The sequence below is a fragment of the Mirounga leonina genome, unplaced genomic scaffold (genome assembly GCF_011800145.1).
Source record: "Mirounga leonina isolate KUSES-001 unplaced genomic scaffold, KU_Mleo_1.0 Mir_153, whole genome shotgun sequence".
Classification (NCBI taxonomy): Eukaryota; Metazoa; Chordata; class Mammalia; order Carnivora; family Phocidae; genus Mirounga; species Mirounga leonina.
Window position 1 is genome coordinate 38221130 of NW_023270387.1, and position 27045 is coordinate 38248174.

A 27045-nucleotide genomic window follows, 5' to 3' on the forward strand; every position below is an offset into this window, starting at 1 on the left:
ACTTGTATACACACACACACGATTTTTTCTATTGATTCCTTGGGTAATATTTTTAAGCCCTTGAATTTGTATATGGAAAATATTTTTGCCTCAATTTTAGGAACAGCATTCTTTCTCAAACATCCAGTTGATTAACATCTAATTCTTACAATCTTTTCTTTGCACTCCACTTTCATGACATTAACATTAATTTGCTCCTTAAAATGACTATCAATTTAACATTGACCCCAATCCCTCCATCCAGGTTCCATTTGAATTTCAAAAAACCATTTGCTGTTTCTTGACAAATTAAGTTTCCTAGATGAATTGTGTAAAGTAACTTAGGTCATTAGTTCTAATAAGTGTTTCATAGCTCTCATTATGATTGAATGAAGAGAATGATCGTTTCATCTTAAATTGAAACTTTCCATTATTCTGGAAACCTTAAGTCATATTCTTTATTCTTGTCTAAGCTTAATGGGTCAATGTATTTATTCTGACCCGAAGAAGGGAAAATGGAAGTAGGAACAAAATTCAATGAAGTTTCAGGATGCCCAATATCACTCACGCTGAGGGACGCTTTACCATTGGTAAGTACTTTCATGATCATTATTTCCTTAGATGCTCAGAAGTACCATGTGACGTGTGTAACGGGTTATTATAGCTCCTTTTAGCAGATTAGGAACCTAAACCTCAGATAATGGATTTGTCCAAGATGATACATCTGGTTCAAATGCAGCTAAGATAATGAACCTAGATCGCCTTACTCTAAATTCAGTGCTCCTCAAACTCTGTCCAAAAGTTAAGGTTGAGTAGGTTTCTTGAGCAGACATACCTACTTGCATAGGTAACTGTAGATGTGTTTAAAGCCACATTTTTACAAGAAAGAATGGGTGTGGGCAGGGCTTGCAAAGCATAAGTATGTGATGGAGTTTAAGAAAATTTAAATATAGAATGGAAACACTCCACTCAATTTAATAGGAATAGAGGCTCAAAATGTAAAGACCTACCTTCCCACCACCTCACTGCCCCCCACCCTTCAAATAAAAAGTAACTGCAAAGACTGGAATTTACCCTGAAGTGGACCTATTATTGTATCTTTTCAGATGAAATTGTTGTGAAAGGGATGAGGAAAGCAGGAAATCCCTGAGTCTAAAGGAGGGGAAGAATATGACCAGGCTGCTGGTAAGAGATAGCAAGAGAACTCAGTCCTGAAAGAGACTGAGGCCAGAATAAGACATGAAATATAACCAGAAATGGTCAAAAGAGAGTATAGAAGACATAATGTCTGAGGAAGAAGAATGATCTGTGGAGGAGAAGCTAGGGGACCAATGATAAAAATAAATAATAATCATAGCCATAGATTGAACCTTAAAAATGGAAAAACTATCATTAACAAAATAGTTTTCACAGCAAAACCTGCAATAACAGCACAGAAAAGGAATGTGCATGTTAGCATATACAGGGTTATATAAATTAGCTTAACATCTTTTTTACAAGGGAAATATTTATTTTTGTATCTTCAAAAGAAGGTTTAAAATTATATATACATTATAATAAAAAGCTAAGTCCATCTTATCCATGGAAACTATTTTAGGAGAAATTTTAACATAATAAAGATCAAATAATCATAGAACTGGAAGAAACCATAGAGGGAACATGGTTCAACCCTTTCATTTTATATAAAGAAACTCAGACTCGAAGAGTTAAAATGATTTGACTACCTTCATTACTAGCTAATAACAAACAGAGATTAGAACCCAGGTGTTTTTTTCTTATTATATCATGCCACTTCTATAAATGGAAGCAAGTTCAGGAATTTTCTGAAGATACTTCAGTGCATATCCTAGTTCGGAAAATAACTATTCAGGAAGAGGAAATTCAGTCTTTAGAACCAAGATCACCCTAGAGGCAGCACTGTCCGATAGAAATATAATGCAAGCCACTTATGTAATTTTACATATTGTAGTAGTCAAATTAAAAAAATAAAAAGTAGGTGTTAATAATATATTTATTTAACTCAATAAATCCAAAATACTATTTCAACATATAGTCAATATAAAAATTACTGAGATAATTTTTGTACATTCTTTTTTTCCATCCTAAGTTTTCAAAATCTGGTTCGTAGTTTATACTTACAGCACGATCAGTTCATAGAGCCATATTCAAGTGCTCAGTAGCCACACATGACTGGTGGCTACCATACTGGACAGCACAGCCCCAGAATACAGGTTGCCTGGCCAATGTAGTATAAAGCCCTCTTGTTAAATGTGAAGGGTCACGCAATGAGAGAGATTCTAAATTATTTGGATGTTTTTGAGAGGGACTATGAAAGTCTCCTCCATCAAAATCCTCATTCACTGTCTCTAGGTTGGAAGAGGGATCAGACATCTGAAGAGAAGCACATAACTGGGACCCTTCGCCAGGCAGGGAGAGGTCTTTCACTGCATTATGATTCACAGTCCTATCAATTCTCCTAGTAAGGGCTGCTTCTCCAAAGAGAATTCAGAGTAAATGGGAGGGCCTTACCTCTTAGTTTTGTCTGGCCAGGGACCTAGATGCCAAAGGAGTGTGTCTTCCTGATGGGAATTATAAACATCAGGACTCATTGTAGGTTCAGAAAACAAAACCAAATTCTTTGGAAAACGGCAATCATAATTTTTTTCCTCTACTTTTTCTTCTTATAGACCCTTAGTGTTTTAGCACTGTGGTTTTGAAAAGTCATCCTCTCTTGGGCATTAAGGGAAACAAAAGATTTTTTATAATCTTGAGCTAAAGTTTCATGGATGGAATAACTTATTTCCTGGAATCAGGCACAGCAGGGGCAATGCTAAAGTGAAAAGTCCCCAGTGAGGAAAACGAATTTGGAGCTCCCTCTGGGGAGTCAACTCTTTCTAGAAGTTCATCTCTGTTCAAGATTTTCAAGCCCCAAGCTAATATGATAGTGAGAAATCATTGGGTCAAAGTCTAGGAAAAGGCAAGAACCTAGAGAAGTGGGCCCAGCACTCAATGCTGCTTTTTGCCTGGAAGGTATATGATACTCTGGAAGGAATAACTACAAAGGTGGTTTTGTTGGTCCTATGAAGCAAAGACGACAAAAGACAAAGCCTGGCCTCACTCCAGGTAAGGAGTTCTGCCTTTAAATTGGAACCCCACAAGGCTTTGCCCTCAGGAAAATGGTGAGATGGAAATAAATAAGTACCCTCACAGATTTGTAACCCAGTTTTGGATTGCCTGGGTAATTCAGGACAGCCTCAGTCTCTGAGCATGGATGGGGCAGTATCCGACTGGTAGATTAAGACACCTGGAGGAAGCAAGCAGACATTTTCTTTGGTGAAGATTAAAATCATTCTAGACCTCAAATTACTCCGAAGAATAATTTCTCAAATACAATTACCAGAACATCCTCAAATATAATCCAGGGCCAGGAAACAAGATGCCATCAATAGAAAATCAATAGAAACTACAGACCACAGAAACAAAACCACGGAAGCCTTAGATCCTGGAATCAGAAAACAATTGTAAAACTATGAATAGTATGGTTAAAGACAAAAAGACAAGATTTAAAAAGTCTTTAGGGAGACTAAATATAAAAAGTGACTTAGCGGGACACCTGAGTGTCTCAGTCAGTTGAGTGTCCGGCTCTTGGTTTCGGCTCAGGTCATGATCTTGGGCTGTGGGGTGGAGCCCCACATCAGGCTCTGCACTCAGCATAGTCTGCTTTGTATTCTCTCTCCCTCTCCTTCCCATTCACTCTCTCTCTCTCAAATAAAGTCTTAAAAAAAGGTGACTTAACATCTTTGAAAAGGAACCAAACAAATTCTAGAACAAAAAAAAAAAATTACTAACAACCATAATTAAGAACACGACAGATGTGTGTACTAGTAGTTTGATACAGGTGCAGAGAGAATTTGTGAAATGGAAAATAGATCAGAAGAAAGTTTGCAGATAGTAGAGAGAAGACAAAATGAAAAATATTTTAAGATGAAGGTTTCCAACTTTAGTACTTTTTAATATAATTATTTATTGTTATGAAAATAAAACATAATATATATGAATATACCCAGTTCATGCCCTAGCCTATAGTGGGTACTCAAGAAGTATTTGTTTAATTTGAAATAGAAAGATTTAATTTGCATAACTTGCAAATCATCTTTGTCACTTTTTATAATTCCTGTTTCTGTGTCAAATGTTCAAGCTTCGCTTTTAATTTTTTAAACATATTACTCATAGTCATTTTTTATTTTGTGTCTTATGATTCCAACCTCAAAAATTTCAAGAACTATCAATGCTAGTTCTTATCATGTTGTCTTATTTGTGTGTGTGTGTTTTATGATTTTTGACTATGAGATAATTTGGGGAGAAGAACTTATTTCTGAGACTACATCTTTGAGACTACATTAAGGTTAAATTCTTCCAGAGAGGATTTGCATTTGCTTTTGAAGTTGCCTTGGAGCCTACTCAACCCCAAACCACTTTATATTAAATTCTTCACGGGAAAATTTTCAGACAATACAGGTAATATGAATGAATGAAAAATAAGTGTACGGACAACTTACGATACAAATTTCCAGAGAAAGAATTTCCCTTCACTTGGGGCCAAAGTCAAGATGGATGTGTTTTCTGCTATTCTATTGTTGTGACTTAAAAAAAAAAAGTAAGTCTTTTATTTTAGAACAGTTTTAGATTTAAGAAAAACTGTAAAGATAATATAAAAAGTTTCCTTATACCCCACATCCAGTAGACCTTATTAACAACATCTTACATTAGTATGGTCCTTTTGTTACAATTAATAAACCAATACTGGTACATTATTATTAAATAAAGTCCATATTTTACTCATATTCCCTTAGTTTTTACCTAATGTCCTTTTTTTCTGTTGGAGGGCCCCATCCAGGATAACACCTTACATTTAGTTACCAGGTCTCCTTGCGCATTTCTTGGCTGTGACAGTTTCTAAGAATTTCCTTGTTTTTGATCATCTTGACAGTTTCAAGAAGTGCTGGTTAGGGGTTTTGTGGAATGTTCCTCAGATGGAATTTGTCTTGTGTTTTTCTCCTGATTAGACTGGGATTATGGGTTTGGGGAGGAAGATCACAGAAATAAACTGCCATTTTTAGCACATTGGATCAAGGATACCAGCTATCATGTCCACAATAGCCAAACTATGGAAAGAGCCTAGATGTCCATCAACAGATGAATGGATAAAGATGTGGTGTGTGTGTGTTTTGTGTATACACATACACACACACACAATGGAATATTATGCAGCCAACAAAAAGATGAAATTTTGCCATTTGCAACAACATGGATGGAACTAGAGGGTATTATGCTAAGCGAAATAAGTCAATCAGAGAAAGACAAGTATCATATGATCTCACTGATATGAGGAATTTGAGAAATAAGACAGAGGATCATAGGGGAAGGGAGGGAAAAATGAAACAAGACGAAACCAGAGAGGCAGACGAACCATAAGAGACTCTTAATCTCAGGAAACAAACTGAGGGTTTCTAGAGTGGTGGGGGTTGGGAGGGATGGGGTGGCTGGATGATGGACATTGGGGAGGGTATGTGCTATGGTGATCGCTGTGAATTGTGTAAGACTGATGAATCACAGAGCTGTACCCCTGAAACAAATAATACATTGTATGTTAATTAAAAAAATTTTTAAAAAAGGGTACCTGCTATCATCCTGATTTATGTTGATGTGGATCTTGGTCACCTGGTTGAGATGCTATTTGTCATTTCACTCCAGTGTAAATAAACTTACGCCCCCAACCCTTTCTGTACTAGACTCTTGAGAAGAAAGTCACCGTGTGCGGCCCACAATTAAGGAATAGAGAATATGCTCCATCACCTTCTTAAGGGTAGGGTATTTTTTTTAATTTAAAAGAGTTTTTTTTTTTAAGATTTATTTATTTATTTGAGAGAGAGAGAGACAGACAGTTGGAGTGGGGTGGTGGGGAGGGGCAGAGGGAGAGAGAAAATCCTTAAGGAGACTCCCCGCTGAGCACTGAGCCCGACATGGGGCTCAGACCATGACCTGAGCCGAAGGCAGATGCTTCACTGACTGAGCCACCCAGGTGCCCTGAGTTTTTTTTTTTTGTAAGATTTTATTTATTGGGGGGCGCCTGGGTGGCTCAGACGGTTAAGCGTCTGCCTTCGGCTCAGGTCATGATCCCAGGGTCCTGGGATTGAGTCCCGCATAGGGCTCCCTGCTCCTTGGGAGCCTGCTTCTCTCTCTCTCTCTCTCTCTCTCTCTCTCTCTCTCTCTCATGAATAAATAAATAAAAAAAAATCTTTAAAAAAAAAAAAGATTTTATTTATTGGGGCGCCTGGGTGGCTCAGTCATTGAGCATTTGCCTTCGGCTCAGGTCATAATCCCAGGGTCCTGGGTTCGAGCCCCACATCGGGCTCCCTGCTCAGTGGGAAGCCTGCTTCTCCCTCTCCCACTCCCCCTGCTTGTGTTCCCTCTCTCGCTGTGTCTCTCTCTGTCAAATAAATACAAATCTTTAAAAAAAAGATTTTATTTATTTATTTGAGAGACAGAGAGAGCACGAGTGGGGGGAAGGGCAAATGGAGAGGGAGAGGAAAAAGCAGACTCCCCACTGAGTGGGGAACTGGACAAGGGGACTGGATCCTGAGATCATAACCTGAGCCGAAGTCAGACACTTAACTGACTGAGAGACCCAGGCACGCCAAAATGCCAGGAGATTTTTAACTGATGCTCTGCTCGATGGATTTAAGTATGCTTCTTAAATCTTGTACAGAAACTCATTTTTATCATAGATAAATAAACCAACCACTGTAGTAGTAGAAATGGAAAGAAGGAAAGAAAGAATGAAAGGAAGGAAGGAAGGAAAGAAAGAAGGAAGAAAGAAGGAAAGAAAGAAAGAATTATAATAAAAGAAGTGACAAGAAGTCCTTGCAAATGACTATTAAAAATTGTCCAGGTAATTCTGGTATTCTGTTTTTCTCTCACAAAACATTTCTTTTCTATTCCTTTTAATAATCCCTTTTCTGAAGCTGTTCAAACCTCATTAAATTATCATATTGTCATGGTAGCCTTATCTCCAAACGTGAATTAACTATATGTTGACTTGAAGAAATATTTTTTTCTTCTATAGTGTCATGCCAATATTGTCAGTGAGGAGATTTGCACTACTTTGAAAACTCTCAAGTAATAAAATTCTATTAATCATAGTGCTATAAAGCTTCAAAATATATCTTCATGTTCATGTTCAGAAAACTAAATGGCTTTTTTTTTCAACTGTAACAATTTCACTGGAATAATAGAGTTTTATAGTGGTGACTTATAACCTTTAATTAAGGTATTTGTCAGAATTAGGTGTACCAGGATAAATGTTCTAATTCTGTATTCCATAAAACATATTCTGGGCTTGTTTTCACTTAAGTTCAGGAATGCAGGTCCAGGCCTATAAGACATTGAGTATTTCCTCTTAGGCTAAGAATAGCAAATAGTTTTCATCGGAAGACCCACCTTCATTATACCTAGAAATAGATATTGGGAAGATTTGTGAGTCTGTTTCCAGGCCCCAGAGGGAAAGAGAGCTGTTATCAATTAGTAATGTCCTCCACAGACAAACAACGGTACCACTGTGTCTTGCATTTACGCTCTCCAAAAGATAGTTCTCATTGTTTCTGTTTTCTTTCCTTTTGTTTCAATTTTAATTTTTATCAAACTTATACTTTTACATGGTTAGAAACTAAAATAGTCATGGTTAGAAAGCCCAATAGGAAGACAAAGGCTTATAATAAAAAACAGTGGTCTCGGGACTGGGTGGCTCAGTCGGTGAAGCGTCTGCCTTCGGCTCAGGTCATGATCCCGGGGTCCTGGGATCGAGCCCGGCATCGGGCTCCCTGCTTAGTGGGGAGCCTGCGTCTTCCTCTACCTGCCACTCCCCCTGCTTCTCTCTCTCGTTCTCTCTGACAAATAAATAAAATATTAAAAAAAAACCCCAAAAAACCAGTAGTCTCCTGATGCACCTCTTCCCACTCGTGATTTTCACTCCCAAGATGACCATGTGAGGTTTTGGGGCTGTTTTTCTGTATTTGCCTCGGCAGTTCCCAGGTTGTTACTTACAAACAGCAGACGGACTCATACAATTGGGTGGCTCATGGGGGTGTTAAGCTTCTAGGAACAAAGGGTAAAGCCATGTGACAGACTGCCCTTAAAAAAAGAAAAAGTTCTACCACCACTTGCCCCACTGGAGCCAATGCTGCTCTGAAACTCAACCTTGTGGCCACCTTCCAAGGCTGACTGATTCTGCCACTCCCCTCACTGGCCAAATGTTCTCCATGGGGGCCCCTTCCTCCAGGCACCCGCTTCGAAGTCAGGCTCTCAAGGGAGCAAGTCCGGTAGTGGAGACCAGGGTCCAGGCGAGCTGCCAGGGACACTGGAACAGAATTTGGGGGTTATTTTGGGGATAAAGAGCTCATATGGCAGTAAACTTCCCAAATACAATAAGATGTTGTACAAAAGGAGCTGGACAGCCTGAAAAGAAATGACAAATATCTATCACAGCTTTTTAATGGATGAGTTTATTGTACTATTTTTTAATTTTGTATTTTACATATTACCTAGATCATCCCCAGTGTTGAATACAATCATAACTCCCCCAAACACAGACTTCTCTGCATCCACCCATCTATATAACCATATATTTTTTCATAGATCAGTATTTGAGTTTACATTATTCTATCCATGTAAACATTATTTTTATCTGAGCCAATATTTTGTTATACTCTTTTCTTATATGTTGTTTCCCCTGAAATTAACAATTATCTCTTTTTCATTTGATAGTTTTCTATATACCCATCATTAAGGTATTCTAAATTTTCTTCCAGATTTGTAATTTCTGGTGTCATATTTTAAAATTTTTAGGTGATCTATTTTGTTTTTTAATTTATTTGAATGAGAGAGAGAGAGAGCATGAGCAGGGTTAGGGGCAGAGGGAGAAGCAGACTTGCAGCTGAGCAGGGAGCCCAATGAGGGGACTCGATCCCAGGACCCTAGGATCATGACCCCAACTGAAGGCAGCCGTTTAACCGACTGAGCCACCCAGGTGCCCCTAGGTGCTCTATTTTGTTTTCCAAATGTTCTTTTTTCATAATTTGTGTGTGTGTGTGTGTGTGTGTGTGTATGTCATGGATGTAATGCTTTTTCTTATTGCCCTGAAGATAATTATTGTCTGTTTTTCTTCTGCTGCTTAAGTTGTCAGTTTCACTTGTGTTATCTTTTCTATTAGTTTTGGTCTCTGTGATGTTAAAAGTTGCCCTCAAATCTCTCATCATTCTTATTTTGGCTCAGATTTAAGAAAGAAGCCCTATGTTGTGAGACAGAGTAGGGCTTATTAAAGACTGGGCTTCATGGGAGGATAATTGGGCAGAACACAACCATTTCGTTGGGAGACTCCCAAGTGTCAACATTTCATTTTTTCCCCTCATTTTCCTTTTTGGCTGATCACTTTCCTCTGAGAGAATTCCTTCAATATCCTGCCCTTCAATATGGCTGCCAGCATCTAAGAGCTGAGCCATGGAAGAGGTTGTTTAGAAGAGAGGCTTTCATTCAGTTCCCTGTGTTAGGTATGGTAACTGTATTCTTTCTGCTGAATGCACTAAGTCCAGAGACCCCTGGTTTGCCATCTTCAGAGAGTAAACCTCTGATTTTCTGCCAGCTTCATGAAGAGGCAGTGACCCAGCTGGGGAAAGGACCTGGGTAATAATCTATATCCTTTGTGGACTTTCAAACCAACCCTCTTGTTTTCTTCTCTACCTGTTCTCCCATATTCTGAAGTACTTGGTAGAGTCAGTTCCTGAGCTTTTTTTTTTTTTTTTTTTTTTTAAGTCCTTGACATGGGTTGATATGCTTCTTAGATTTAGTCCTGGTGGGCTTAGATTTCAGCTTCCTGTGGTCAGTGGAGTTAGTCACCATTTATCCATGGTGGATTTATCCATTTAATATTGTGAGAGTTATCCAGAGCAGTTATCCAGCTAAAATTATACCACTGTCTTCTTTCCTATTCTCTCCCTTTGCTCTCTCTCCTCCTTCTCTCCCTCCATCTCTATCTGTATCTCCCCCTCCTCTCTTCTTCTCTCTCACTGTGTGTGTGTGTTTGTAACCCTTTACTGTCATTGTATTGGAGTTTTAGGAGGGAAAAATAGGTAAATCATGTTTCAATCTTCCATATTTTTGTGTTAATTAGAAATCATTTGTTACGTACTCTTTCTTAAAATCTTGTCAACATTTACCGTGTAGTACTGCAAATAGAATTGAAATTATTTTTCACAATGTACATGTCTGCTTTTATCAACTTTTAACAAATCAAATCTTCAGTAGGAACACACAGGTTTTCTTCTTGGATATTTGATCATTATGTTGAGACTTGGGTGGGATCTCATCTCTGTTCTCTTTCAATCTCAATTCAATATTTATAGCTAACTGTTAAATCTCTCCCAATTATGCACCTTGCTACCTTCTAATTATATAAGCAACACATGTTTCTTTTAGCAAGTTTGGAAAACACAGAACAACACAAAGGAGGAAAAAGAAATCATTACTCTTTTTTCAAAATAACATATAAAATCCACTCCTTTTTAGTTCCACGAGGCTAGTTTACAACTATCTACCAGATCTCTGTAAGCACTATCAACATTTTGGTCTGTAGGCTTCTGGATATTTCTGTGTTTATACCTACATATGCAAGGTTATATTTGTTTCTGCCAAAATATAGGATCATGCTATACATATTATAAAACTTGCTCTGTTCTTTTTTACTTAATGGTGTATCAACAACATTTTTCTAAGTTAGTATTTTTTTACATACTCCATTATTTTAATGGGTATTGAGGTAGTTTTAAGATACATTCATAAAATGGGGCCCCTGGGTGGTTCAGTCATTAAGCATCTGCCTTCGGCTCAAGTCCTGATCCCAGGGTCCTGGGTTCGAGCCCCACATCGGGCTCCCTGCTCGGCGGGAAGCCTGCTTCTCCCTCTCGTGCTCACTCCCCCTGCTTGTTTTCCCTCTCTCACTGTGTCTCTCTCTCTGTCAAATAAATAAAATCTTTTTAAAAAAAGATACATTCATAAATAAAATAACCCCACTAATTCTTGATAGTCCTCTCCAAAAGGTCGAGCATAATTCCCCTCTTCTGAGTGTGGGGTTAGTGACTCACTTCTAATGAATAGAATATAGTGGAAGCAACAGTGTGTGACGTCTGAGAACAGATCATAAAAGACATTGCAGCTTCCCCTTTGCTCTCTGTCTCCCAGACCACTCATTCAAGGAGAAGCCAGTTCTGTGTCACCAGGACACTCAAGCAGCCCTAAAGAAAGGCCCACATGGCAAGAAACTAGGGGCCCCTGCCAATAGCCAGTGAGGGACTGTGGCCCTCTGCCGGTATACATTTGAGTGAACCATCTTGGTAGTGGGTCTGCCAGCCCCAGTCAAGTCTTCCAAGGAATGCAGCCCTGACTGACATCTTGACTGTAATCTCCTGAGAGACCCTGAGCCAAACCACCCAGTTAAGTTGCTTCCTGATTCCTGACCCACAGGAACAGTGATATACTACATGGTTGTTCTAAGCTGCTATATTTTGGAGTAATTTGATACACAGCAGTAGATAACATATACTGCTTTTGGTACCTGGAAATTGGGTGCTGTCATATTAAAACCTAAAAATGTGGGAGTGACTTTGGAATTGGATAGTGGGCAAATGCTGTCAGGGCTTTGAGGAAGGGTGTTAGGAAAAGCCGAATGAAACTATCACTGAAAGCTTGATTGCCATTGGGAGGCTGTGGGTAAAGTCTCAAAAGCAAGTAAGCAAAAGCTTTATGGAAACCGAAGAAAAGGGGATCCTTGTTATGTAATGGCAGAAAACTTAGTGTCCCCCGTGGTAATGTGGAAGGTAGAACATGCACCTAATGACCTGGGTGATCTAGCTAAAGAGATGTCCAGATAAAGTGCTGAGGTGCCACCCAATTTCTTCTTGCCAGTGACAAGAATGTGTGAGAAGAAAGTGGGGAACTAAAGAAGGGATTGTTAAACGTGGAGAAGCCAGACTGGATGGTTTTGAAGATTGCCAATGCTTCCAAATGGCAAACAAAACTAAAATGAAGAAATGGCTTCCCAACAAAGATCAAATCGAGGCCACTGCCAGGAAGATATAGTCTAGAGATAAGGCTGAGGGTGTAGCTACAGAATACCTTGTTTACATACGACATCAGGAAGATCTAACTAAGATGGTGCCTCAGAAAGCTGTTCAAACAACAGAACTTTAAAGAAGCTTAAGGATGCTGTCCTTCCATAGTTCAGCAGAAGTCCAAGGTTGAGAGAATTTACATTGAAGAGATTTGGAGTGTGGCTTTTGTCTAATGAAGGGGACCTGAATAAGACTCATAGGAGGCCCACAGGTTCCTAAAAATAATTCCAATTACAGAAATACCACTGGCTTAGACTGAAGGAGACAGAGTACACAGTGAAATGAGGCATTTGGAATCCAAAATTTTACTGAGAAAGTACACAGCTCCAAAACAGCCTACTTTTCAAGGAAGAGGAAGGATAAATCAGAAGAGGTAATCAAGCACTCAGAATGTGGAGGCAAGGGCCACAGAGAATCATTCCTGGGCAGGAGTAGGACTGAATTCAAATCAAGAAACTTCTAAATTGTGACTTAGAACAGTGATAGCTTTGGGCCTCCCATTTTCCTCTTTTTAAACAGGAATGTCTAGAGTGGTTATCCTTTGCCTGTCCCACATATGTATATTGGGTGTGTATGTGAGCAGATAACTTGTCTTTTTAGCTCATAGGGCTTGAGATCAAAGGAACTGTATTTGAGGAGCTGCACTTAAGGAATGACACCTGAGAAGCTTCAGCCATACCTGGATCCAACTAACATGACGTGCTTCTGAACTTTAAGCTGATACTATAAAGGGTTGAGATTTGGGGGTGGACAGGGGTAGGTTTGGAAAGGGATGAGTATATTTTCTGTGTGAAAATAATTTTAATAATTTATGGCCAGAGGACAAGTTGGGGTAGTTTTAAAATATGTCCATGAATCATTCAACACTCTTCCCTCCAAAAAGTGGAGACAAAAATCACTTTCCCTTGAGCTTAGACTGGACTTGATGACTTGGAATATTCTAGAATGGATAGAATATTGATACTGTAGAATATTGTAGAAATGATAGTGTGTGACTTCTAAGGCGAGGCCACAGAAGGCATGGCAGCTTCCTCTTGCTCTCTCTTAGATCACTCGTTCTGGGAGAAGCCAGCTGCCATGTCATGAGAATGCTCAAGCAGCTCTAGGGAGAGGCTCAGGTGGTCCATGTGGAGAGGGACTGAGGCCCTCTGCCAACAGACATGTGAGCAGATCCTCCCGTTCCAGTGAAGCCTTCGAAGACTGCACTCCTGGCAAACATCTTGACTCATGATAGACGCTGAGCTAGAACCACCCAGCTAAGCCACAGCCAAATTCACCACCTTCAGAAACTGTGAAATAATAAACTGTGAGATAATAAAGATCTGTTGTTTTGAACTGCTAATCTTGGGGATAACTATCACCCAGAAATATGTAACAGAAGTATGTCATTCTCCCTCCTTCCTTTTTTGCAATTATAAGCAATGCTGCACCAAATCTCCTTGTAGAAATATCTTTATGTTCCCAGGATATTATGTGTGTAGGATGAATTATTTTTTTTTTCAAGATTTTATTTATTTATCTGAGAGAGAGAGAGCACAAGCAGAGGGAGGGGCAGAGGGAGAGGGAGAAGCAGGCTCGATGCGGGACTCGATCCCAGGACCCTGAGATCATGCCCTGAGCTGAAGGCAGACACCTAACCGACTGAGCCACCCAGGCGCCCCTCTGTAGGATGAATTCTTAAAATTGGTCTGCCTGTGCACATTTTAAATTTAGATAGATATTGTCAAATTTCCTCCCCCCAAAAAAGTTGGGGAGTGTAAAAGTTGTAACAATTTACACTCTCACAAATGGTGGATGAGAGTGTCTCTATATCTTTGCCAATTTATATGTTATTAGTCTTTCTAATTTTTCTCAATCCTATGAGAAAAAGTATCTGATATTTTTATTAATCTATATTCTTTAACTTTTGCTGAGGGTGAGCTTTTTTTTTTTTTTCTTGGTGTATTTACGGTTCAGATGACGTTTTCCTTGCATGGTCCCATTGTTTGTTCCTTTCACACGACATAAATGAGCAGTTTCTGAGTGGATGAATGATGGAATCATTGAATTCAGATATGCAGAAAGTCTTCCTTTAACCCCATGGGATGGACTTTTAACTGGGGAAAAAATACCTTAGCAACCAATCATTCTAGTTAGCTTTTCCCGTCCCCTTTATCACTATTCGATTATCATTCAAGTATTCTCTGACTAAGTTCTTTATTTTATAACTTGCTCAGGCCAATCTGTTTCTAGAAGTGGCCATATACTTTCCTCTCTGTTTTAAACATAGCAGAATAGCTGGGTGTTATGCACAAACAATGAATCATGGGACACTACATCAAAAACTAATGATGTAATGTATGGTGATTAACATAACAATAAAAACTTTAAAAAAAATTAAAAAATAAACATAGCAGAATAGCTATATAACAATAATACTAGTAAACGACAATAATAATGATGCTAATTGCAACTATTATTAGGCGCTTACTATGTGACAAGTGTATATCATATACATAACTGACCTAATTTAATCTTTTCTGCAGCCCTGTAGGCATTATTATTTCCTACTATAGAAATGAGGAAATTAATATCCAATGAGGGTAAATAAGTTAGCAACAATCATATAGCTATTAAGTGGTAGAGCTGAGATTCAAACTCTTGTCTGTATGAATTCAAAGCCCACATTCTTTCTACAATGCTCAGCTGACTTTCTTGGAAATAAACATTTATATAGTTGTTTCCCCATCTTGTTTGTTCAAAGAAAAAGGAGGTTTCAAGAAAAGAAAACAACTGCACAATTTTAAATAATGAACACTGAAATTATCTTTTTCTTGCCTGAAGGGTAATGCTCACTGCTGTCGATTCCAATCTCAGAAAAATGAATATTTTTTTCCCTTCATGGTTTGCAGACTTCATTTAGCCATCAATGGGTAAGTGACTTATGCCCAGTTAAAGTGAGAAAATGCAACTGAAACATTTAACTATGAAAAGAGAAAAAAGGAAAGTGTGGTTTCCTTTCACCAGTGATCATCATTCTCTACCATCTAAGGATATAAATCCTTATCAAGCTGAGAGAATTCCCCCAGTCTGTTCAGAAATAAGACCACATAAGGAATTTCAACACAACACCACGATAATGAGATTGATGCCTTCTTTACAAAGCAATTTACAAACTTTCCAAGATAATTTGGGTTTCTGGATGTTGAGGTCACCGCAGACTGAAGGCGAGTATATCTCTCAGGTACATTCCAAAATGTTCCACCAGAATAATGTGAATTTATTTTTTAGAGAAGATAGCTCCCCTAAATTGCCAAAAGTTGTTTCTAACAAGCCTTGTTCGGAATCACAGCACTATGGAATACAGCCATGTGGGCAGGAAATAGCCCTGTTTGCGAGAGCACCATGAACTAGATTTCGTGCTACATATTCCTCGGCTTCTTTTTCTGGACACATCTGAGAGTTTTCATAATTTTAGTCTGGGAAAAGGAAAAGAGAAAAATGCTTGGGTTTTTTTCCCTGATTGGAAATGGTCAACTCATGTTCCCTCAATGCTGAACTCAGATGCCTCCTAGAATCACGTTTTATTATAGGCATAACAACTCATATTCAGCCGCAACAGCGACACTGCTAACGTGCTTTATACCGGGAACAAAAAGGGGCATAATGGTGGCAACGTGATGAGTAGTCTTGCCACACAGACCTGAGCAACGAGGGTTGTGGGAGTCATTTTTCTTCACTTTGTATGTTGTTCCACGTGATCATTGAAGTGTGACACTAAAATGGATAAAACACTGGTATCTCTCTAAAACAGGTGCTGCAGCCCCACACCGTGATGACAGAATGTTTATTCATTAATGTTTGTTTGAAGTACTTTTTCATGTATCTCAAACTCAATTTTATTTGGCCAGCTGCACAGTAACCATTGTTTATAGGATAACCAGAAAACATGACACTCAGCGATACACAGAAAGTATTCTTAATTCATAGAAGTCATTTCAATAAAATTAAGTAACAACACAATAACAATAATTGGATTTCCTAATATGAATTTCTGTGTTTTAAATATTTTTTAAAGCCATATTGTCTTGTTTTATAAATGGCTATATTGTGGTCTTTAATTTGTATGATGGGAACTCATGTTTAGCCTAATACAGATATGAATGGTTACAAATAGAAATAGTTATAGATATTTATGTATACATGGGTTAGTATAGACATAAATATTTCCTTGCTTGTCAGCTAAGAGGGCCTAGAATCAATGACACCTGGAACATTCCAAGTGGATATGAATATACCTACTGCTCATATATTGGTTTCTAATTGCCCTTTAAATACAAAGAAACATAGATCCTTGGAGAAATAGCTGATTCTAGGACTGAAGCAGGAAATATACATATACAAGATGAGCCCGAAACATCGCATAATGGCAGAAAGCAATGGAGTGCCCTCAAAATATAAAACTAAACTAAACCCCACAATAATGAAGATATGTCAAAGGAACAGAGAAATTAACTGAAAGAACTCCCAATGGCCAAAACTAGAACAATTTGAGAAACAAAATAAATGAAGTAGCTTGGAATATAACTCCAAATAGACAATAAATATCCAAAAAAAATAAACTTATTTATACTGATATAAATAAATGGGAGAGATGAGACAAATCTTCTGTGCAGAAGAATTTCAAATAATTTCTATAAATACTCTACCCTTAAGGCATCTGTGTGTCTCAGTCGGTTGAACGTCCAAGTCTTGGTTTCAGCTCAGGTCATGTTCCCAGGGTCCTGGGATCCAGCCCCGCATCGGGCTCCCTGCTCAGTGGGGAGCCTGCTTCTCCCTCTCCCTCTGCTGCTCTCCTTGCTTCTGTTCTCTGTCAAATAAATAATAAATAAAATTTTAAATCAAACGATCAATCAATAAATAAATCAATAAATCTATCTTTGGCATTTTTCAATGGCACCTTTATATTTCTTGGAATTTGACTGTATTTGTTTCATCTTTATATTAATCACATGGCTAGTATGCCAGGGCAAACGTTTACTGCTTGAATTTCCTGGCCCAGAGGGTTTCAGAGAAGGTTGTATTTACCCAAGAGGAAGACCTAATAGTGCATGGTAAATGAGATATGGCACAATATGAATAATGGTAAAATGTTAGAAAAAGCACCAGAAAATCTAGTCCCCAGATTCTGCCAAACCAGTAGAGCGACTTTGGGCAAGCCACTTAACCTCTGGATCTGATTTCTCCCATCTGTGAAATGAGATGATTGAGTTTAATGATCTCTAGGATGATTCCCTGCCCCCAAATCCCTTAATATCCACATGGCATGTTTTACATCTTTAGGATTCCTATGGATGAGCGATTAAACATAGAAAGTATATAGGTAGGGTAGCCTGTATTGTGTCAGAGAAACCAAAAAACATGACCAGTATTAAAAACAATGCTAAGACTGACTTACTTCACTTAGTATAATACACTATAGGTCCATCCATGTGGTCTCAAATGACACAATCTCATCCTTTCTATGGCTATGTAATATCACACACACACACACACACATTTTTCCTATCCCTTTGTCTATTGATGGATGCTTAGGTTACATACATAATATTCCATACATATACATATACGTATACATATATACACCACATTTTCTTTATCCATTCATCTATTGATGGATGCTTAGTTTCTTCCCTATCTTGACTTTGTGAACAATGCTGCAATAAACAGGGGTGCATATATCTTTTCAAGTTAGTGTTTTTTGTTTGGGTAAATACCCAATAATGGAATTGTTGGGTTATATGGTATTTCTATTTTTAATTTTTTGAGGAACCTCCATATTGTTTCCCACAGTGGCTGCACCAACTTACATTCCTACTAATAATGCATGAAGGATCCTTTTCTACACATCCTCACCAGCACTTGTGATTTCTTGTCATTTTGATTTTAGCTATTCTGATGTATGATGATATCTCACTATGGTTTTGAATCACTAAGTTGTACACCTGCAACTAATGTAACATTGTGTGTCAGCTATACTCATATTAAAAAAAAGATACTAAATTAAAAACAAACAAACAAACAGAAAAAAGAACAATATCAAGACCAATATAGTGTATGTATATTTGGGTAGTTTAAGATTGCTATGATTATGTTTAGTTAGGAAAAGTCATTAAGAAGCTGAGCATCATTTAGAAAATAGCTCTGTGGGGACTACCTGTTTAAAGAATAAAGCTTCCCCCCAAAAGGAAACAATAAAACTCCTAAAGGTACAAAGTGACCCAAATGTTTTTGTTTGTTTGTTTATGGACAATTATAAAAAGGAATAGTATACTTCTTTGGTAAAGAGATTTACCTTGGTTGGGTGGCATACGGGTGACAATTCAGGTCACAGCCTTAGCCCTGTCTCACAAATTTAGACAAATTAATTATTTTTTCTTTATTTCTGGTCATCAGTTAAATTTCAAAGGCTTAGTGTTTATTTTTTGTACTGTATAAAAGAACATAATGCAGCAAAATGGTTAGGGGACAAAGACTTTAGAGTCAGAACTGGATTTGAATCCCAGCTCCATGACTTACCTTCAGTGTGTCCTTGGGAAAATAAAATACTCTTTCTGAGTTCAGTTTCCTTATCTGTAAGGAGAGAGCATGCCAGTGGTAGAAATCCACCCCCCCCCCCTTTGTTTTTTGCCTCCTAGCTGTTTTTCACCTTCTTTTGGAACTCCTTTTTTCTGTAGGGACACTCACTCCACATGGAGTTTAGGTAGGGGCTGAACCCACTCTGTCCTATCCATATGGTTGGGTATGACCCAAACCTGGGTAACCACATTATCCTTCTCCCTAATCACTATCAACTTCAGGGATAAGCAGATGACCTAACACAGCCAATCAGACAATTGTCTGAGATTTCACTCCCAGAGCTGTAGGGAAGATGCTCTCTTGCTGTTTGGGTTGCTAAGGGGGACGATACAAGTTTGGGTCTGTTGATGTCCACCATGATTGCTATATGACAAGAGACTTCCAGAGAGACAAGGAGGGATCGGGATGGGATATAGATAGAGACTGAGATAGAAATGAGGATAGAGATAGAGATGGGGAGGGGAATAGAGTCAGAGATATTGGCAAGAATGGAGTTAGAGGTAGGGATAGTAACAAGGAACAAGTCCGAGGCAGGGAGGGACAAGTACAGAGTCAGATGTAGGGAGGGATACGTACAGTGCTTTAACCGTATAGTTCAAGCCCTAGATACAGCTGAACCCATACCCTCAGATCTTCTGGCTACACAAGCCAGTAAATTTCTTTCACTTAAACTAGATTGAACATGATACTCGCCTCATAGGTTATGGCAAAAATTTAATTAAAAAAGGTACGTAAAACACTTAGCACAATGCTTGGCAGGGCCAAGTCGCCACTGTAAGGTGCTGAAAACACAGTGGCCAGTATGAAAGCTAATTAAATATAAAATGTACTTATACTTTTATGCCACTTTTAACCCCAAAAAGATTCAAGATAAAGAAGGCAAAAACAAAAAATTAAAACAAGAAACTATAAAATTCCAGTATGGTTTAAAAACATCATTGAGGCTCTTTGTCACAGAGGCAACTAAGGAGTCGAAGCTGTTATTTAAAGTGGGGACAGTGCTTCCTAACAGACGTCCCTGGCAGAATCACTCACTCATTCCTTTTACATTCAGCTTCATATGTTGAGTGACTATATTGAGCTTGATACAAGATGTCCAAGGAAGAAGTAACTGAGTCCTTACTCCCCAGCAGCTTATAGTTTAACATGGAGACAGGCATGCAAAGGATCGCAGTACCATTTGTTAACCCAGTGCAGGGTCATATAGGGGAAAGAATGCATTAGTTTGCTCTGCTTGGGGAAATCACAGAGGATCTCAAAGAGGGGGTTGAGCATTTGAGCTGAGATTTGAATTTCTCAAGTCGTTGAGCATGGGGAGAACATTCTAGACTGAGAAAACAAACCCAGACTGGAAATGTGAGGAGGCATATCAGTACTGCTGAGACATGCAGTTTGGAGATGAGGAGGAATGGCCGACTTGAGGCTGGACAGAGAGGCCATCATCAGATCTTGGGGCCTCACGTGATCAGTCAAGTGTACTAGACAGGCAAGAACAAGCTCTCAGGAGCACCACAGTAATGTGGATGGCAGGGCGCAGAGCTGGGGACAGATGGCCTCAAGGGCAGGTGTGAAAGAAATGGCTAGGATACTTTTATTAGTTGGGATTCAGTTTGCCTGAGCACACAAGAACAGAAAAAAACAATGCCTTGAACAACATTGAGATTTATGTCTCCCTTACATAAAATACTCTGAAGATGGGCAGCCTGGGACTGGTGAGGTCTCCTGGGTGTCAGAGCACAAGTGTCCTTCCAGGTCACCACGTGGACCCCACTTGATATTTGCACAAAACGTCGGTGGGGCTCAAGCCACTGAGTTGGTGTTCTAGGCAGCAGATGGATGGAAGGGGTCCAAGGAGAGTTCTTTTACATCTTAATGCTAAAATGAGATCTTTGGGGGGCACCTGGGTGGCTCAGTCAGTTAAGCGTCTGCCTTTGGCTCAGGCCCTGTGATTGAGCCCCACATTGGGCTCCTTGCTCTCCCTCTCCCTCTGGCTTCTCCCCCAGTTTGTGCTGTCTCTCTCTCAAATAAAAAAATAAAAATAAATTAATTAAAAAAATAAAATGAGGATGCAAAAATTCTCACCAAAATACTAGCCAATAGGATCCAACAGTACATTAAAAGGATTATTCACCACAACCAAGCGGGATTTATCCCTGGGCTGCAAGGTTGGTTCAACATCCGTAAATCAATCAATGTGATATAATACATTAATAAAAGAAAGAACAAGAACCATATGATCTTCTCGATAGATGCAGAAAAAGCATTTGACAAAGTACAGCATCCTTTCTTGATCAAAACTCTCTAAAGTATAGGGATAGAGGATACATACCTCAATATCATAAAAACCATCTATGATAAACCTATAGCGAATATCATTCTCAATGGGGAAAAACTGAGAGCTTTCCCCCTAAGGTCAGGAACACAGCAGGGATGTCCACTATCACCACTGCTATTCAACATAGTATTGGAAGTCCTAGCCACAGCAATCAGACAACAAAAAGAAATCAAAGGCATCTGAATCAGCAAAGAAGCAGTCAAACTCTCACTCTTTGCAGATGATATGATACTTTATGTGGAAAACCAAAAGACTCCACCCCAAAACTGCTAGAACGCATACAGGAATTCAGTAAAGTGGCAGGATATAAAATCAATGCACAGAAACCAACAACAAGACAGAAGAAAGAGAAATTAAGGAGTCGATCCCATTTACAATAGCACCCAAAACCATAAGATACCTAGGAATAAATCTAACCAAAGGAGCAAAGAATCTGTACTCAGAAAACTATAAAATACTCATGAAAGAAATTGAGGAAGACACAAAGAAATGGAAAAACGTTCCATGCTCATGGATTGGAAGAACAAATATTGTGAAGATATCAATGCTACCTAGAGCAATCTACACATTCAATGCAATCCCTATCAAAATACCATCCACTTTTTTCAAAGAAATGGAACAAATAATCTTCAAATTTGTATGGAACCAGAAAAGACCCCAAATAGCCAGAGGAATGTTGAAAAAGAAAAGCAAAGCTGGCGGCATTACAATTCCGGACTTCCAGCTCTATTACGAAGCTGTCATCATCAAGACAGTATGGTACTGGCACAAAAACAGACACATTGATCAATGGAACAGAATAGAGAGCCCAGAAATGGACCCTCAACTCTATGGTCAACTCATCTTCGACAAAGCAGGAAAGAATGTCCAGTGGGAAAAAGACAGTCTCTTCAACACATGGTGTGGGAAAATTGAACAGCCACATGCAGAAGAATGAAACTGGACCATTTCCTTACACCACACACAAAAATAGACTCCAAATGGTTGAAAGACCTCAATGTGAGACAGGAGTCCATCAAAATCCTAAAGGAGAACACAGGCAGCAACCTCTTCCACCTCAGCCACAGCAACTTCTTCCTAGAAACATCGCCAAAGGCAAGAAAGCAAGTGCAAAAATGAACTATTGGGACTTCATCAAGATAAAAAGCTTTTGCACAGCAAAAGAAACAGTCAACAAAACCAAAAGACAACTGACAAAGATACTTGCAAATGACATATCAGATAAAGGGCTAGTATCCAAAATCTATAAAGAACTTATCAAACTCAACACCCAAAGAACAAATGATCCAATCAAAAAATGGGCAGAAGACATGAACAGACATTTTTCCAAAGAAGACATCCAAATGGCCAACAGACACATGAAAAAGTGCTCAACATCGCTTGGCATCGGGGAAATCCAAATCAAAACCTAAATGAGATACCACCTCACACCAGTCAGAATGGCTAAAATTAACAAGTCAGGAAACGACAGATGTTGGCGGGGATGCGGAGAAAGGGGAACCCTCCTACACTGTTGGTGGGAATGCAAGCTGGTGCAGCCACTCTGGAAAACAGTATGGAGGTTCCTCAAAAAGTTGAAAATAGAGCTACCATATGATCCAGCAATTGCACTACTGGGTATTTACCCCAAAGATACAAATGTAGTGATCCGAAGGGGTGCGTGCACCCTGATGTTTATAGCAGCCATGTCCACAATAGCCAAACTATGGAAAGAGCCAAGATGTCCATCGACAGATGAATGGGTAAAGAAGATGTGGTATATATACACAATGGAATATTATGCAGCCATCAAAAGGAATGAAATCTTGCCATTTGCAACTACGTGGATGGAAGTGGAGGGTATTATGGTGAGTGAAATAAGTCAATCAGAGAAAGACAAGTATCATATGATCTCACTGATATGAGGAATTCTTAATCTCAGGAAACAAAGTGAGTGTTGCTGGAGTGGTGGGGGGTGGGAGGGATGGGGTGGCTGAGTGATAGACACTGGGGAGGGTATGTGCTATGGTGAGCGCTGTGAAGTGGGCAAGACTGTTGAATCACATACCTCTACCTCTGAAACAAATAATACATTATATGTTAAAAAAAAAAAGAAGATAGCAGGAAGGGAAGAATGAAGGGGGGGAAATCGGAAGGGGAGATGAACCATGAGAGACTATGGACTCTGAGAAACAAACTGAGGGTTCTAGAGGGGAGGGGGTGCGGGGATGGGTTAGCCTGGGAATGGGCATTAAAGAGGGCACGTACTGAATGGAGCACTGGGTGTTATACGCAAACAATGAATCATGGAACACTACATCAAAAACTAATGATGTAATGTATGGTGATTAACATAACATAATAAAGTAAATAAAATAAAATGAGTTCATTTGTTCACACCTAGCTGCGAGGAAGATCGGAAAATGTGTATTTTGGTGGGCAGTAATATGTCTAGCTAAAATCCAGCATTATATTACCATAGAGGAGATAAAATGAATATCGGGAAGAAATTAGCAGTCCCTGACACAGTACTGGAGGGATGAAGAAGCATGGAGGGGATGAGGCTTTGAGCAAAGCTGTCAACCATTGCTCAAGGGGAGGAAGCAGGAACAACTGGACTTGTACAGGCAACAACAATCACAAAGACAAAGCCATGCTCATGCATCCAATTGTGTACTTTCTGCGTTGCATAAAGATCTGTGCGTGTATAACCATGTGCATATGCACACACATATGCTTATGCACACGCACTGCACAATGGCTCATAAATATTGTACTACAGTTCTAAATAGTTGGGCTACGGAGATTAATAATTATGAAGCAGCCCTGTCAATTCTAAAACACAGATGATTCAGCTTTCTCTTTAATGATAATAAAACCAGAAACATCCTTATAAATATTTTTAAACACAACTCCTGTGCTATGCTCCTTACAAAATTTTCAAGCCCTGCGGAACTCTGAATATTCTATGATGCCAAAGGATTTTTGGAGATTTGGGAACTTTTAAGAGCTAGGATTTAAATGTCTGAGGGGAAAGTCAAACTCAGTATAGCCATTAAATTACTGTTTTAGATACTTGTATATCTGTCAGTCAGAGACTGGTTTTCATATGCCCGGGAGGACAGGTCATTAAAATAAAGATTCTGGAGGGTTTCGACATCAGCAAAGAATGAACTCATGAAATCTATGACACTGTTAGATTTCCATCTGTTGCAAGAGCCACTGACGATACATGTGGGGTTATCAAGGCACTATTTCAAAACGATGTGAGTTGTAGGGACTGTTAATCATCTGCAGACTCACTATGCAGGGAGGACACAGTCCAGGTGCTGTAGAACAGATGCAGTCCCCAATTTACCAGGATCATGTCACAGTTCATTTCCATTATGGCAGTCTGGTGTTCAAAATCTGCTTGAAACTAGACAAACATATGCTGGATGGCTGCTAGGTAAGCATGTTTCTCAGGGTAATATATTACACCTAGCAGGTTGCTGGATAAATTAATGTATTCCTGATCTGCAAGAATCATTTGAAATTGTCTCTGGACATCTATGTCAAAACCTTAAAGTGCTAGAGGATAGACTAGGTGGAAACTCACAGGCTTGCCAGAACCATGAGAGAGCATTCCACAGTTGATGCTAATATATTGTAAAGTATGTGCTAATGAATTACAAATAGTGCCACACACTCTGTGCACGTTGTCATATTAATTCAAGACTTCAGAATTTCAAAATGCATTTTCAGTATGGTTCAAGTGTATAAATATTAAGGAGGCATTAACCTTTATCAAAATGATTTTTCCTATGTTAAAAAAGATCAAAATTTAACATAACAGGGCACAAAATTTGACTTTGCTATGAAGTGGTTGATGAGAAGAACAGGAGCTGCCCCAGAATTATTCATGTAAAAACTGTGAAACCTTTCATTTACACTTCTGTAGGAAAGGCAGGAGTGGTGGTAGGAGCTGGGGGAGGAGGAATGTGGCAAGTAGGGAGAAAAGAGTAAATCGAAGGATGTCAGTTCTTTAATTAACATGCTGCTTGTCATCTTTTAGCACAGAGAAAAACAAAACCCTGCAGGCACCAGATAAAATGAGCCTTCTAGAGGTTTCTCATCCCAGACAACCTACAGAGTCTGTGTCAATTTGGAGTCACTGATGCAAACATTTTGTTCAAATACTTCATTTGTTTCCTAGCCGCATGGCATCAACAAGAATGTTTTCAAGGTCAAATGAATATTTTGATAAGTCAGACTGTGGGATTCCATGAACTGGCCTCCTTGAGGCTGATCAGGGTCCTTGGTGAAGCAAATTGGAGCTTAAACTCAAGTCCTCAAACCAGTGATATCTTACGCAGCTATCAATCCCCTTAAAAAAAAAAAAAAAAAAGGAAGAAAAAAAAAAGCACTTTCTCTCTTGCAGGATTTGCAACTGGAGTCAATCAGTTCCAGCCTCAGGGAAGCCCAGACCAGAAGAAAGTGAAACAGTAAAACGCTTTGTTTTTGTCTTACCTTATCAGAATCTTCAGTTTGGAAGTGAAGGTCTGGGATAGCTTTATGACCACTGCATCATTCCCCATACCATGAGGGCAGCAGTCATGTTGAACTTGTTGACTGCAATGTCCCCATTTTCTGGTCCAGTGCCTGGCACATAGCACATTCTCAATAAATATTTGTTGAGCAAAAACTAGATATCAAGAGTCACACAATTAAAACTACCTCTTCAAATGAACGTAGAAAACATCCCAAGGACTATTAAGCAGTAATCAAAATCTTATGTTTTATTGTGACCTATGTCCCAGAAACTTCTTAAGGGACTTGTGGATTTCTAAAATGCTAAGCTCTCCTTTTTTAAAGCATCTCTACTTGTGTTTCTGGACCTATATGCAAACAAATCATTGAGGTTTTCAGCAACTCTGGACTGTAGAAAATGAGTCCAAATTGTAGGAGCTTCCAGTTTTAAAACAAAGATGTACTCTGGTGGAATAATGTGAATTGTGGGACATTTTAAGTTGTGATTACATAAACAATTCTAATGGTGCATCACCTCATGGAAGAATACATTTTACCCAACATTTTCATGGAGGGAAGTCCCTTCATGAAACTAACTTACACAGCAGCCGTTAGGGGGCACCATTAACATGATCATAGCACATAGGGGTGGTGGGGTGGGCTCTGTTTTCCATCCTACTGGGCAACACGTGGTTTGGGCATCTTGGATTGAATGCTGAATGGAGTTCCCATGGACTTATTTGTGAAAGAAATGGGAGAGTGAGCGATGGCTTCACTTCTAAATAAAAACACAGTGGGACACCTAGGCTGACTCTATTCTCCCCATTCCTAAGTACTGCCATCACCAAATCAAATCGGTTTCATTCGTTCCTAGTTTATAATTCCAAAGGGTATGTCAAGTCATTTGCTGGAGCGCCTCCTAAATTGTAAATGTTTAATACTTAATTCAATTTGTAAATGGTTGCTTTGGCACTGACTGCTAGTTATTGCCCAAAATGTTATATAAATGAGCCAAAGATGGTCTGTGGGTATTGACCCGTAGGTTGTTTATTACTTCCCTGCAGGTTGAGATCTTTTAGTTCAAAAGCCTACTGGCACCACACTCAAAAATTTTACACATCCAATTATTTAAAAAATAGTCCAAACAAGCAGATTTTTTAACCATTTAGAGCCTCACTGCTTTGCATACCTGGTGAAACCTGACCCCACATCTGCTGGCCTTTGGTAAGGTAGAACCTTCTGGCTGGAAGCTGCTATGGCCCTTCAGAGGTCTCTCATCCGGAGACATATCACCTAGTCACATAAACCCCCCTCCCCTGGGAGTTCCCTTGCCCACCTCCCCTCCTGGATGGTCGCCTCCACACTGGAACCTCTGGACATTCTCAGGCAGTGAGGGACCTTGCT

General features: G+C 39.1%; 1 protein-coding gene across 4 annotated transcripts in view; it reads right to left on the reverse strand.

The window, feature by feature from the left end:
- DEUP1 (deuterosome assembly protein 1) overlaps window positions 1–16957 on the reverse strand; it is a 106501-nt gene extending 89544 nt beyond the window's left edge. For 2 of the 4 annotated variants that reach the window (XM_035009393.1, XM_035009392.1), the window contains exon 1: window positions 16889–16955. The gene's annotated coding sequence lies outside the window, so the exon portion shown is untranslated. Of the gene's footprint in view, window positions 1–16888 lie in introns of all 4 variants that reach the window. The other 2 variants (XM_035009390.1, XM_035009394.1) reach the window with 2 other exon arrangements.
- Between the last annotated feature and the right edge of the window lie 10088 nt (window positions 16958–27045).